This window comes from Ranitomeya imitator, chromosome 3, assembly GCF_032444005.1.
Source record: "Ranitomeya imitator isolate aRanImi1 chromosome 3, aRanImi1.pri, whole genome shotgun sequence".
Lineage (NCBI taxonomy): Eukaryota > Metazoa > Chordata > Amphibia > Anura > Dendrobatidae > Ranitomeya > Ranitomeya imitator.
Window position 1 is genome coordinate 105,151,786 of NC_091284.1, and position 13,968 is coordinate 105,165,753.

The 13,968-nt window shown below is 44.0% G+C and overlaps 1 protein-coding gene across 1 annotated transcript in view; it reads left to right on the forward strand.

Annotated features, from left to right (window-relative positions):
- The first annotated feature begins 257 nt into the window (after window positions 1-257).
- Window positions 258-13,968, forward strand: part of AIPL1 (aryl hydrocarbon receptor interacting protein like 1) — a 121,471-nt gene continuing 107,760 nt past the window's right edge. The window contains exon 1 of the mRNA XM_069761263.1: window positions 258-348. The gene's annotated coding sequence lies outside the window, so the exon portion shown is untranslated. The remainder of the gene's footprint in view (window positions 349-13,968) is intronic.

The window sequence follows — 13,968 nt, forward strand, 5'->3', positions numbered from 1 at the left end:
GTTACAGTAGCGTGACTCTGGGTGGGCCCTCAGAGCACCGGGCCCCCCGGTAGCTACGCTACTGATAACATACATAGTGTACAGTATAAGGATAGGACATAAAATAAGGACAATGTGCTTAGTACAGTGGGAGTTGGCATGTGCTAATGAAAACCAGGCACTTCCTTATAGTGTCTCAGGGAAGTGAGAAGATCAAATTCAAATGCTGTGGGCTGCTAGAGCCAGCATGTACCGAGGCAGTGGGAGGCCGCACTAGAATCCCATTCTGACATTCTGGCAACATCAGGAGTCTGTTGAATTCCCTTCACTGGTAGCGCACCTCTGACATCTCCTCCTACCAGGTGTAAGGTTAGTACCCGCTCAGATGCGTAGGAGGAAACAGGAGGCACATTCTCTTTAATGTCCATGTGGGTTTATTTACTCCATAAATCAGCAAGGCAGCAACAGAAAGGAAAACAGTCCGTACATCAGGTCGACATAGCATAAAAGTCCATAGAAGACCTCTGCGCTTCTCAGGCCTGTGGGCACACAGGCTGTGCAATGTCAAGCACTCAGGCACTATCTGAAGCCACAGACACAGAAGGGCTTCTTCCTCTCAATACACAGACTCCTGTCTGTAGTGTCCAACCTGGACACATGGAAATCTGTCCACACTGACAGACTCCCAAACACTCACACCATGTGCTAAACACACCTCTTTTACATAGGTGTAACCACACCCAGGTACAGTACCTATCACATGGCCAGTCAGGTGAGTGTGACATCTCCACAGGTCCTGAAACACACATAGATAGGCAGGGTTATGTTACAGCGACAAGCCACCTATGTGACACATATCTCCCGTCGACTATACAACCTTTAGCCACGCTACACAGGGTAGAAACAAATGGTAAATGTGCATGGATTACGGTGTGACCAAATTTTCTACAACCCGCTATGTATTATTTGTCCCTCTTTCTGTTCTTCAAACGTTGGAAGGTATGGTGAAGAGAAAAATATATACCTATAGAATGAACAAAAAAATAATTCCCAAGTGTCCCAGACACAGTGGAAGAGTCCTGGATTTGGGTCTATGGTTTGCTGTCCTAGTCGGTCTGCTGAATTATTGGAGTTACAATGGGTACAGAAAGTATTCAGACCCCTTTACATTTTTCACTCTTTGTTTCATTGCAGCCATTTGGTAAATTCAAAAAAGTTCATTTTTTTTCTCATTAATGTACACTCCGCACCTCATCTTGACTGAAAAAAAAACAAATGTAGATTTTTTTCCAAATTTATTAAAAAAGAAAAACTGATATATCACATGGTCATAAGTATTCAGACCCTTTGCTCAGACACTCATATTTAACTCACATGCTGTCCATTTCTTTGTGATCCTCCTTGAGATGGTTCTTCTCCTTCATTAGAGTCCAGCTGCGTTTAATTAAACTGATAGGACTTGATTTGTAAAGGCGCACACCTGTCTATAGAAGACCTCACAGCTCACAGGGCATGTCAGACCAAATGAGAATCATGAGGTCAGAAGAACTGGCCAAGGAGCTCAGAGACAGAATTGTGGCAAAGCACAGATCTGGCCAAGGTGACAAAAGAATTTCTGCAGTACTGAAGATTCCTAAGAGCACAGTGGCCTCCATAATTCTTAACCCCTTCATGACCCAGCCTATTTTGACCTTAACCCCTTCCCGACCCATGACGCCACGTAGGCGTCATGAAAGTCGGTGCCATTCCGACCCATGACGCCTATGCGGCGTCATGGAAAGATCGCGTCCCTGCAGATCGGGTGAAAGGGTTAACTCCCATTTCACCCGATCTGCAGGGACAGGGGGAGTGGTAGTTTAGCCCAGGGGGGGTGGTTTCACCCCCTCGTGGCTACGATCGCTCTGATTGGCTGTTGAAAGTGAAACTGCCAATCAGAGCGATTTGTAATATTTCACCCATTATAACGGGTGAAATATTACAATCCAGCCATGGCCGATGCTGAAATATCATCGGCCATGGCTGGAAATACTAGTGTGCCCCCACCCCACCCCTCCGATCGCCCCCCCACCCCCCCGATCTGGCCGGTACACTGCTCCGGCTCCCCTCCGTCCAGTGCTCCGCTCCCCCCCGTGCTCGTGCCCGCTCCCCCCGTGCTCCAATCACCCCCCCGTGCTCCAATCACCCCCCCTGCACTCCGATCCACCCCCCCCCGTGCTCCGTTCCACCCCCCCGTGCTCCATTCCAGCCCCCCCGTGCTCCGTTCCACGCCCCCCGCGCTCCGTTCCACCCCTCCCGCGCTCCGATTCCCCCCCCCCGTGCTCCGATCCCCCCCCCCCCCGTGGTCCCCCCCCACCCTATCATACTTACCGATCCAGCCGTGGTCCCGTCAGTCTTCTCCCGGGCGCCGCCATCTTCCAAAATGGCGGGCGCATGCGCAGTGCGCCCGCCGAATCTGCCGGCCGGCAGATTCGTTCCAAAGTGCATTTTGATCACTGAGATAGATTATATCTCAGTGATCAAAATAAAAAAAATAATAAATTACCCCCCCCCCCTTTGTCACCCCCATAGGTAGGGACAATAAAAAAATAAAGAATTTTTTTTTTTTCCACTGTTAGAATAGGGTTAGGGGTAGGGGTAGGGTTAGGGTTAGGGTTAGGGTTAGGGGTAGGGTTAGGGTTAGGGGTAGGGTTAGGGGTAGGGCTAGGGGTAGGGTTAGGGGTAGGGTTAGGGTTAGGGCTAGGGTTAGGGCTAGGGTTAGGGTTAGGAATGTGCACACGTATTCTGGTCCTCTGCGGATTTTTCCGCTGCGGATTTGATAAATCCGCAGTGCTAAACCGCTGCGGATTTATGGCGGATTTACCGCGTTTTTTTCTGCGCATTTCACTGCGGTTTTACAATTGCGATTTTCTATTGGAGCAGTTGTAAAACCGCTGCGGAATCCGCACAAAGAAGTGACATGCTGCGGAATGTAAACCGCTGCGTTTCCGTGCAGTTTTTCCGCAGCATGTGTACAGCGATTTTTGTTTCCCATAGGTTTACATTGAACTGTACACTCATGGGAAACTGCTGCGGATCCGCAGCGTTTTCCGCAGCGTGTGCACATACCTTTAGAATTAGGCTATGTGCACACGGTGCGGATTTGGCTGCGGATTCGCAGCAGTGTTCCATCAGGTTTACAGTACCATGTAAACATATGAAAAACCAAATCCGCTGTGCCCATGGTGCGGAAAATACCGCGCGGGAACGCTGCGTTGTATTTTCCGCAGCATGTCAATTCTTTGTGCGGATTCCGCAGCGTTTTACACCTGTTCCTCAATAGGAATCCGCAGGTGAAATCCGCACAAAAAACACTGGAAATCCGCGGAAAATCCGCAGGTAAAACACAGTGCCTTTTACCCGCAGATTTTTCAAAAATGGTGCGGAAATATCTCACACGAATCCGCAACGTGGGCACATAGCCTTAGGGTTAGGGTTGGAATTAGGGTTGTGGTTAGGGTTAGGGGTGTGTTGGGGTTAGTGTTGTGGTTAGGGGTGTGTTGGGGTTAGGGTTGTGATTAGGATTATGGCTACAGTTGGGATTAGGGTTAGGGGTGTGTTGGGGTTAGTGTTGGAGGTAGAATTGAGGGGTTACCACTGTTTAGGCACATCAGGGGTCTCCAAACGCAACATGGCGCCACCATTGATTCCAGCCAATCTCGTATTCAAAAAGTCAAATGGTGCTCCCTCACTTCCGAGCCCTGACGTGTGCCCAAACAGTGGTTTACCCCCACATATGGGGTACCAGCATACTCAGGACAAACTGCGCAACAATTACTGGGGTCCAATTTCTCCTGTTACCCTTGTGAATCTAAAAAAATGCTTGCTAAAACATAATTTTTGAGGAAAGAAAAATGATTTTTTATTTTCACGGCTCTGCGTTGTAAACGTCTGTGAAGCACTTGGGGGTTCAAAGTGCTCACCACATATCTAGATAAGTTCCTTGGGGGGTCTAGTTTCTAAAATGGGGTCACTTGTGGGGGGTTTCTACTGTTTAGGCACACCAGGGGCTCTGCAAACGCAACGTGACACCCGCAGACCATTCCATCAAAGTCTGCATTTCAAAAGTCACTACTTCCCTTCTGAGCCCCGACGTGTGCCCAAACAGTGGTTTACCCCCACATATGGGGTATCAGCGTACTCAGGAGAAACTGGACAACAACTTTTGGGGTCCAATTTCTCCTGTAACCCTTGGGAAAATAAAAAATTCTGGGCTAAATAATTATTTTTGAGGAAAGAAAACGTATTTATTATTTTCACGGCTCTGCATTATAAACTTCTATGAAGCACTTGGGGGTTCAAAGTGCTCACCACACATCTAGATAAGTTCCTTTCAGGGTCTAGTTTCCAAAATGGGGTCACTTGTGGGGGGTTTCTACTGTTTAGGCACATCAGGGGCTCTGCAAACGCAACGTGACGCCCGCAGAGCATTCCATCAAAGTCTGCATTTCAAAACGTCACTACTTCAATTCCAAGCCCCGGCATGTGCCCAAACAGTAGTTTACCCCCACATATGGGGTATCACCGTACTCAGGAGAAACTGGACAACAAATATTGGGGTCAAATTTCTCCTGTTACCCATGGGAAAATTAAAAAATTCTGGGCTAAATAATTATTTTTGAGGAAAGAAAACGTATTTATTATTTTCACGGCTCTGCATTATAAACTTCTATGAAGCACTTGGGGGTTCAAAGTGCTCACCACACATCTAGATAAGTTCCTTTGGGGGTCTAGTTTCCAAAATGGGGTCACTTGTGGGGGGTTTCTACTGTTAAGCCACATCAGGGGCTCTGCAAACGCAACGTGACGCCCACAGAGCATTCCATCAAAGTCTGCATTTCAAAACGTCACTACTTCACTTCCGAGCCCCGGCATGTGCCCAAACAGTGATTTACCCCCACATATGGGGTATCAGCGTACTCAGGAGAAACTGGACAACAACTTTTGGGGTCAATTTCTCCTGTTACCCTTGGGAAAATAAAAAATTGCAGGCTAAAAGATCATTTTTGAGAAAATAATTTTTTTTTTTATTTTCATGGCTCTGCGTTATAAACTTCTGTGAAGCACTTGGGGGTTCAAAGTCCTCACCACACATCTAGATTAGTTCCTTTGGGGGTCTAGTTTCTAAAATGGTGTCATTTCTGGGGGATCTCCAATGTTTAGGCACACAGGGGCTCTCCAAACGTGACATGGTGTCCGCTAATGATTGGAGCTAATTTTCCATTTAAAAAGCCAAATGGCGTGCCATCCCTTCCGAGCCCTGCCGTGCGCCCAAACAGTGGTTTACCCCCACATATGGGGTATCAGCGTACTCAGGACAAACTGGACAACAATATTTGGGGTCCAATTTCTCCTATTATCCTTGGCAAAATAGGAAATTCCAGGCTAAAAAATCATTTTTGAGGAAAGAAAAATTATTTTTATTTTCATGGCTCTGCGTTATAAACTTCTGTGAAGCACCTGGGGGTTTAAAGTGCTCAATATGCATCTAGATAAGTTCCTTGGGGGGTCTAGTTTCCAAAATGGGGTCACTTGTGGGGGAGCTCCAATGTTTAGGCACACAGGGGCTCTCCAAACGCGACATGGTGTCCGCTAACAATTGGAGCTAATTTTCCATTCAAAAAGTCAAATGGCACGCCTTCTCTCCCGAGCCCTGCCGAGTGCCCAAACAGTGGTTTACCCCCACATATGAGGTATCGGCGTACTCGGGAGAAATTGCCCAACAAATTTTATGATCCATTTTATCCTACTGCCCATGTGAAAATGAGAAAATTGAGGCGAAAAGAATTTTTTTGTGAAAAAAAATTACTTTTTCATTTTTACAGATCAATTTGTGAAGCACCTGAGGGTTTAAAGTGCTCACTAGGCATCTAAATTAGTTCCTTGGGGGGTCTAGTTTCCAAAATGGGGTCACTTGTGGGGGAGCGCCAATGTTTAGGCACACAGGAGCTATCCAAACGCGACATGGTGTCCGCTAACGATGGAAATAATTTTTCATTCAAAAAGTCAAATGGCGCTCCTTCCCTTCCGAGCCTTACCATGTGCCCAAACAGTGGTTTACCTCCACATGTGAGGTATTGGTGTACTCAGGAGAAATTGCCCAACACATTTTAGGATCCATTTTATCCTGTTGCCCATGTGAAAATGAAAAAATTGAGGCTAAAAGAATTTTTTTGTGAAAAAAAAGTACTTTTTCATTTTTACGGATCAATTTGTGAAGCACCTGGGGGTTCAAAGTGCTCACTATGCATCTAGATAAGTTCCTTGGGGCGTCTAGTTTCCAAAATGGGGTCACTTGTGGGGGAGCTCCAATTTTTAGGCACACGGGGGCTCTCCAAACGTGACATGGTGTCCGCTAAAGAGTGGAGCCAATTTTTGATTCAAAAAGTCAAATGGCGCTCCTTCCCTTCCAAGCCCTGCCGTGCGCCAAAACAGTGGTTTACCCCCACATATGAGGTATCAGCGTACTCAGGACAAATTGGACAACAACGTTCGTGGTTCAGTTTCTCCTTTTACCATTGGGAAAATAAAAAAATTGTTGCTAAAAGATAATTTTTGTGACTAAAAAGTTAAATGTTCATTTTTTCCTTCCATGTTGCTTCTGCTGCTGTGAAGCACCTGAAGGGTTAATAAACTTCTTGAATGTGGTTTTGAGTACCTTGAGGGGTGCAGTTTTTAGAATGGTGTCACTTTTGGGTATTTTCAGCCATATAGACCCCTCAAACTGACTTCAAATGTGAGGTGGTCCCTAAAAAAAATGGTTTTGTAAATTTCGTTGTAAAAATGACAAATCGCTGGTCGAATTTTAACCCTTATAACTTCCTAACAAAAAAAAATTTTGTTTCCAAAATTGTGCTGATGTAAAGTAAACATGTGGGAAATGTTATTTATTAACTATTTTGTGTCACATATCTCTCTGGTTTAACAGAATAAAAATTCAAAATGTGAAAATTGCGAAATTTTCAAACTTTTCGCCAAATTTCCGTGTTTATCACAAATAAATGCAGAATTTATTGACCTAAATTTACCACTAACATGAAGCCCAATATGTCACGAAAAAACAATCTCAGAACCGCTAGGATCCGTTGAAGCGTTCCTGAGTTATTACCTCATAAAGGGACACTGGTCAGAATTGCAAAAAACGGCAAGGTCTTTAAGGTCAAAATAGGCTGGGTCTTGAAGGGGTTAACCCCTTAATCCCATATGACGTACTATCCCGTCCAGGTGACCTGGGACTTAATTCCCATGGACGGGATAGTACGTCATATGCGATCGGCCGCGCTCACGGGGGGAGCGCGGCCGATCGCGGCCGGGTGTCAGCTGCCTATCGCAGCTGACATCCGGCACTATGTGCCAGGAGCGGTCAGGGACCGCTCCCGGCACATTAACCCCCGGCACACCGCGATCAAAGATGATCGCGGTGTGCCGGCGGTGCAGGGAAGCATCGCGCAGGGAAGGGGCTCCCTGCGGGCTTCCCTGAGACGATCGGTACACGGTGATGTGCTCACCGTGTACCGAGCGTCTTCTCCCTGCAGTCCCCGGATCCAAAATGGCCGCCGGGCTGCATCCGGGTCCTGCAGGGAGCACTTCCGGGTCAGGATCAGGCTGCAGCTGCAGCTCTAATCCTGCCCGGCTGTATGTCAGATCACCGATCTGATAGAGTGCTGTGCACACTGTCAGATCGGTGATCTGTGATGTCCCCCCCTGGGACAAAGTGAAAAAGTAAAAAAAAAAATTTCCACACTTGTAAAAAAAAAAATAAAAAAAAAATTCCTAAATAAAGCAGAAAAAAAAAATATTATTCCCATAAATACATTTCTTTACATAAAAAAAAAACAAAAAAACAATAAAAGTACACATATTTAGTATCGCCGCGTCCGTAACGACCCGACCTATAAAACTGGCCCACTAGTTAACCCCTTCAGTGAACACCGTAAGAAAAAAAAAAAAAAAAACGAGCCAAAAAACAACGCTTTATTATCATAACGCTGAACAAAGAGTGGAATAACACGCGATCAAAAAGACGGATATAAATAACCATGTTACCTCTGAAAACGTCATCTTGTCCCGCAAAAAACGAGCCGCCATATAGCATCATAACCAAAAAAATAAAAAAGTTATAGTCCTCTGAATAAAGCGATGCCAAAATAATTATTTTTTCTATAAAATAGCTTTTATCGTATAAAAGCGCCAAAACATAAAAAAAATGATATAAATGAGGTGTCGCTGTAATCGTACTGACCCGAAGAATAAAACTGCTTCATCAATTTTACCAAACGCGGAACGGTATAAACGCCTCCCCCAAAAGAAATTCATGAATAGCTGGTTTTTGGTCATTCTGCCTCACAAAAAAATCGGAATAAAAAGCGATCAAAAACTGTCACGTGTCCGAAAATGTAACCGATAAAAACGTCAACTCGTCCCGCAAAAAACAAGACCTCACATGACTCTGTGGACCAAAATATGGAAAAATTATAGGTCTCAAAATGTGGAGACGCAAAAACTTTTTTGCTATAAAAAGCGTCTTTTAGTGTGTGACGGCTGCCAATCATAAAAATCCGCTAAAAAACTCGCTATAAAAGTAAATCAAAACCCCCTTCATCACCCCCTTAGTTAGGCTAGGTTCACATTGCGTTAATGGGTTAACGCTAACGGACAGCGTTGCACGGCGAAAATGTCACAATTAACGCCGTGCAACGGGTCCGTTAGCACAACCATTGACAGCAATGTGATTTTCAGGTGTAGCGCATCGCTAGAGCGTGCCATTTTCGGCTCGCGCTAGCAAGGTGCCATTCTTTTGTGGCGCGCCTCAGACGCTGCTTGCAGCGTCCGCGGCGCGCCCGAGGTCCGATCCCCGATCTTCCAGAGCGGGGACGTTAACGCGACCACTAAACACGACACCTAAAAAGACATTGTGTTAGCGCAATCCGCTAGTGCTAAACGGATTTCCCTAACGCAATGTGAACCTAGCCTTAGGGAAAAATAATAAAATTAAAAAAAATGTATTTATTTCCATTTTCCGGTTAGGGCTAGGGTTGGGGCTAGGGTTAGGGTTTGGATTACATTTACGGTTGGGATTAGGGTTGGGATTAGAATTAGGGGTGTGTCTGGGTTAGGTGTGTGGTTAGGGTTACAGTTGGGATTAGGGTTAGTGGTGCGTTTGGATTAGGGTTTCATTTATAATTGGGGGGTTTCCACTGTTTAGACACATCAGGGGCTCTCCAAACGCGACATGGCGTCCGATCTCAATTCCAGCCAATTCTGCATTGAAAAAGTAAAACAGTGCTCCTTCACTTCCGAGCTCTCCCGTGCGCCCAAACAGGGGTTTACCCCAACATATGGGGTATCAGCGTACTCGAGACAAATTGGACAACAACTTTTTGGGTCCAAGTTCTCTTGTTATCCTTGGGAAAATAAAAATTTGGGGGGCTAAAAATCATTTTTGTGGGAAAAAAAAGGATTTTTATTTTCACGGCTCTGCGTTGTAAACTGTAGTGAAACACTTGGGGGTTCAAAGTTTTCACAACACATCTAGATAAGTTCCATGGGAGGTCTAGTTTCCAATATGGGGTCACTTGTGGGTGGTTTCTACTGTTTGGGTACATCAGGGGCTCTGCAAATGCAACGTGACGCCTGCAGACCAATCCATCTAAGTCTGCATTCCAAATGGCGCTCCTTCCCTTCCGAGCTCTGCCATGAGCCCAAACAGTGGTTCCCCCCCACATATGGGGTATCAGCGTACTCAGGACAAATTGAACAACAACTTTTGGGGTCCAATTTATTCTGTTACCCTTGTAAAAATACAAAGCTGGGGGCTAAAAAATCATTTTTGTGAAAAAAAAAAGAATTTTTATTTTCACGGGTCTGCGTTATAAACTGTAGTGAAACACTTAGGGGTTCAAAGTTCTCACAACACATCTAGATAAGTTCCATGGGAGGTCTAGTTTCTAATATGGGGTCACTTGTGGGGGGTTTGTACTGTTTGGGTACATCAGGGGCTCTGCAAATGCAACGTGACTCCTGCAGACCAATCCATCTAAGTCTGCATTCCAAATGGCGCTCCTTCCCTTCCGAGCTCTGCCATGCGCCCAAACAGTGGTTCCCCCCCACATATGGGGTATCAGCGTACTCAGGACAAATTGGACAACAACTTTTGGGGTCCAATTTATTATGTTACCCTTGTGAAAATACAAAACTGGGGGCTAAAAAATTTTTGCGAAAAAAAAATAAATTTATTTTAACGGCTCTGCGTTATAAACTGTAGTGAAACACTTGGGGGTTCAAAGCTCTCAAAACACATCTAGATAAGTTCCTTAGAGGGTCTAGTTTCCAAAATGGTGTCACTTGTGGGGGTTTTTAATGTTTAGGCACATCAGGGGCTCTCCAAACCAACATGGCGTCCCATCTTAATTCCAGTCAATTTTGCATTGAAAAGTCAAATGGCGCTCCTTCCCTTCCGAGCTCTGCTATGCACCCAAAAAGTGGTTTACCCCCACATATGGGGTATCGTCGCACTCAGGACAAATTGCACAACAACTTTTGTGGTCTAATTTCTTCTCTTACCCTTGGGAAAATAAAAAATTGGGGGCGAAAAGATCATTTTTGTGAAAAAATAAGATTTTTTATTTTTACGGCTCTGCATTATAAACTTCTGTGAAGCACTTGTTGGGTCAAAGTGCTCACCACACATCTAGATAAGTTCCTTAAGGGGTCTACTTTTCAAAATGGTGTCACTTGTGAGGGGTTCCAATTTTAAGGCACATCAGGGGCTCTCCAAACGCAACATGGCGTCCCATCTCAATTCCAGTCAATTTTGCATTGAAAAGTCAAATGGCGCTCCTTTCCTTCCGAGCTCTGCCATGCGCCCAAACAGTGGTTTACCCCCACATATGGGGTATCGTCGCACTCAGGACAAATTGCACAACAACTTTTGTGGTCTAATTTCTTCTCTTACCCTTGGGAAAATAAAAAATTGGTGGCGAAAAGATTATTTTTGTGAAAAAATATGATTTTTTATTTTTACGGCTCTGCATTATAAACTTCTGTGAAGCACTTGTTGGGTCAAAGTGCTCACCACACCTCTAGATAAGTTCCTTAAGGGGTCTACTTTCCAAAATGGTGTCACTTGTGGGGATTTCAATGTTTAGGCACATCAGGGGCTCTCCAAACGCAACATGGCATCCCATCTCAATTCCAGTCAATTTTGCATTGAAAAGTAAAATGGCGCTCCTTCCCTTCCGAGCTCTGCCATACGCCCAAACAATGGTTTACACCCATATACGGGGTATCAGCGTACTCAGGACAAATTGGCCAACAATTTTTGAGGTTCAATTTCTTCTCTTACTCTTGGGAAAATAAAAAATTGGGGGCGAAAAGATCATTTTTGTGAAAAAATATGATTTTTTATTTTTACGGCTCTGCATTATAAACTTCTGTGAAGCAATTGGTGGGTCAAAGTGGTCACCACACATCTAGATAAGTTCCTTAGGGTGTCTACTTTCCAAAATGGTGTCACTTGTGGGGGGTTTCAATGTTTAGGCACATCAGTGGCTCTCCAAACGCAACATGGTGTCCCATCTCAATTCCTGTCAATTTTGCATTTAAAAGTCAAATGGCGCTCCTTCCCTTCCGAGCTCTGCCATGCGCCCAAACAGTGGTTTACCCCCACATATGGGGTATCAGCGTACTCAGTACAGATTGTACAACAATGTTTGGCATCCATTTTATCCTGTTACCCTTGGTAAAATAAAACAAATTGGAGCTGAAATAAATTTTGTGTGAAAAAAAGTTAAATATTCATTTTTATTTAAACATTCCAAAAATTCCTGTGAAACCCCTGAAGGGTTAATAAACTTCTTGAATGTGGTTTTGAGCACCTTGAGGGGTGCAGTTTTTAGAATGGTGTCACACTTGGGTATTTTCTATCATATAGACCCCTCAAAATGACATCAAATGAGATGTGGTCCCTAAAAAAAAATGGTGTTGTAAAAATGAGAAATTGCTGGTCAACTTTGAACCCTTATAACTCCCTAACAAAAAAAAATTTTGGTTCCAAAATTGTGCTGATGTAAAGGAGACATGTGGCAAATGTTACTTATTAAGTATTTTGCGTGACATATCTCTGTGATTTAAGGGCATAAAAATTTAAAGTTGGAAAATTGCGAAATTTTCAAAATTTTCGCCAAATTTCCGTTTTTTTCACAAATAAACGCAAGTTATATCGAATAAATGTTACTACTAAAATGAAGTACAATATGTCACGAGAAAACAATGTCAGAATCGCCAAGATCCGTTGAAGCGTTTCGGAGTTATAACCTCATAAAGGGACAGTGGTCAGAATTGTAAAAATTGGCCCGGTCATTAACGTGCAAACCACCCTCGGGGCTTAAGGGGTTAAAGACCTTGCCGTTTTTTGCAATTCTGACCAGTGTCCTTTTATGAGGTAATAACTCAGGAATGCTTCAACGGATCCTAGCGGTTCTGAGACTGTTTTTTCGTGACATATTGGGCTTCATGTTAGTGGTAAATTTAGGTCAATAAATTCTGCGTTTATTTGTGATAAAAACGGAAATTTGACGAAAATTTTGAAAATTTCGCAATTTTCACATTTTGAATTTTTATTCTGTTAAACCAGAGAGATATGTGACACAAAATAGTTAATAAATAACATTTCCCACATGTTTACTTTACATCAGCACAATTTTGGAAACAAATTTTTTTTTTGTTAGGAAGTTATAAGGGTTAAAATTTGACCAGCGATTTGTCATTTTTACAACGAAATTTACAAAACCATTTTTTTTAGGGACCACCTCACATTTGAAGTCAGTTTGAGGGGTCTATATGGCTGAAAATACCCAAAAGTGACACCATTCTAAAAACTGCACCCCTCAAGGTACTCAAAACCACATTCAAAAAGTTTATTAACCCTTCAGGTGCTTCACAGCAGCAGAAGCAACATGGAAGGAAAAAATGAACATTTAACTTTTTAGTCACAAAAATTATCTTTTAGCAACAATTTTTTTATTTTCCCAATGGTAAAAGGAGAAACTGAACCACGAAAGTTGTTGTCCAATTTGTCCTGAGTACGCTGATACCTCATATGTGGGGGTAAACCACTGTTTGGGCGCACGGCAGGGCTTGGAAGGGAAGGAGCGCCATTTGACTTTTTGAATCAAAAATTGGCTCCACTCTTTAGCGGACACCATGTCACATTTGGAGAGCCTCCGTGTGCCTAAAAATTGGAGCTCCCCCACAAGTGACCCCATTTTGGAAACTAGACGCCCCAAGGAACTTATCTAGATCAGAGGTCCCCAACTCCAGTCCTCAAGGCCCACCAACAGGTCATGTTTTCAGGATTTCCTTAGTCTTGCCCAGGTAATAATTGCATCACCTGTGCAATGCAAAGGAAATCCTGAAAACATGACCTGTTGGTGGGCCTTGAGGACTGGAGTTGGGGACCTCTGATCTAGATGCATAGTGAGCACTTTGAACCCCCAGGTGCTTCACAAATTGATCCGTAAAAATGAAAAAGTACTTTTTTTTCACAAAAAAAATTTTTTAGCCTCAATTTTTTCATTTTCACATGGGCAACAGGATAAAATGGATCCTAAAATGTGTTGGGCAATTTCTCCTGAGTACGCCGATACCTCATATGTGGGGGTAAACCACTGTTTGGGCACATGGTAAGGCTCGGAAGGGAAGGAGCGCCATTTGACTTTTTGAATGAAAAATTATTTCCATAGTTAGCGGACACCATGTCGCGTTTGGAGAGCTCCTGTGTGCCTAAACATTGGCGCTCCCCCACAAGTGACCCCATTTTGGAAACTAGACCCCCCAAGGAACTTATTTAGATGCCTAGTGGGCACTTTAAACCCTCAGGCGCTTCACAAATTGATCTGTAAAAATGAAAAAGTACTTTTTTTTCACAAAAAAATTGTTTTCGCCTCAATTTTT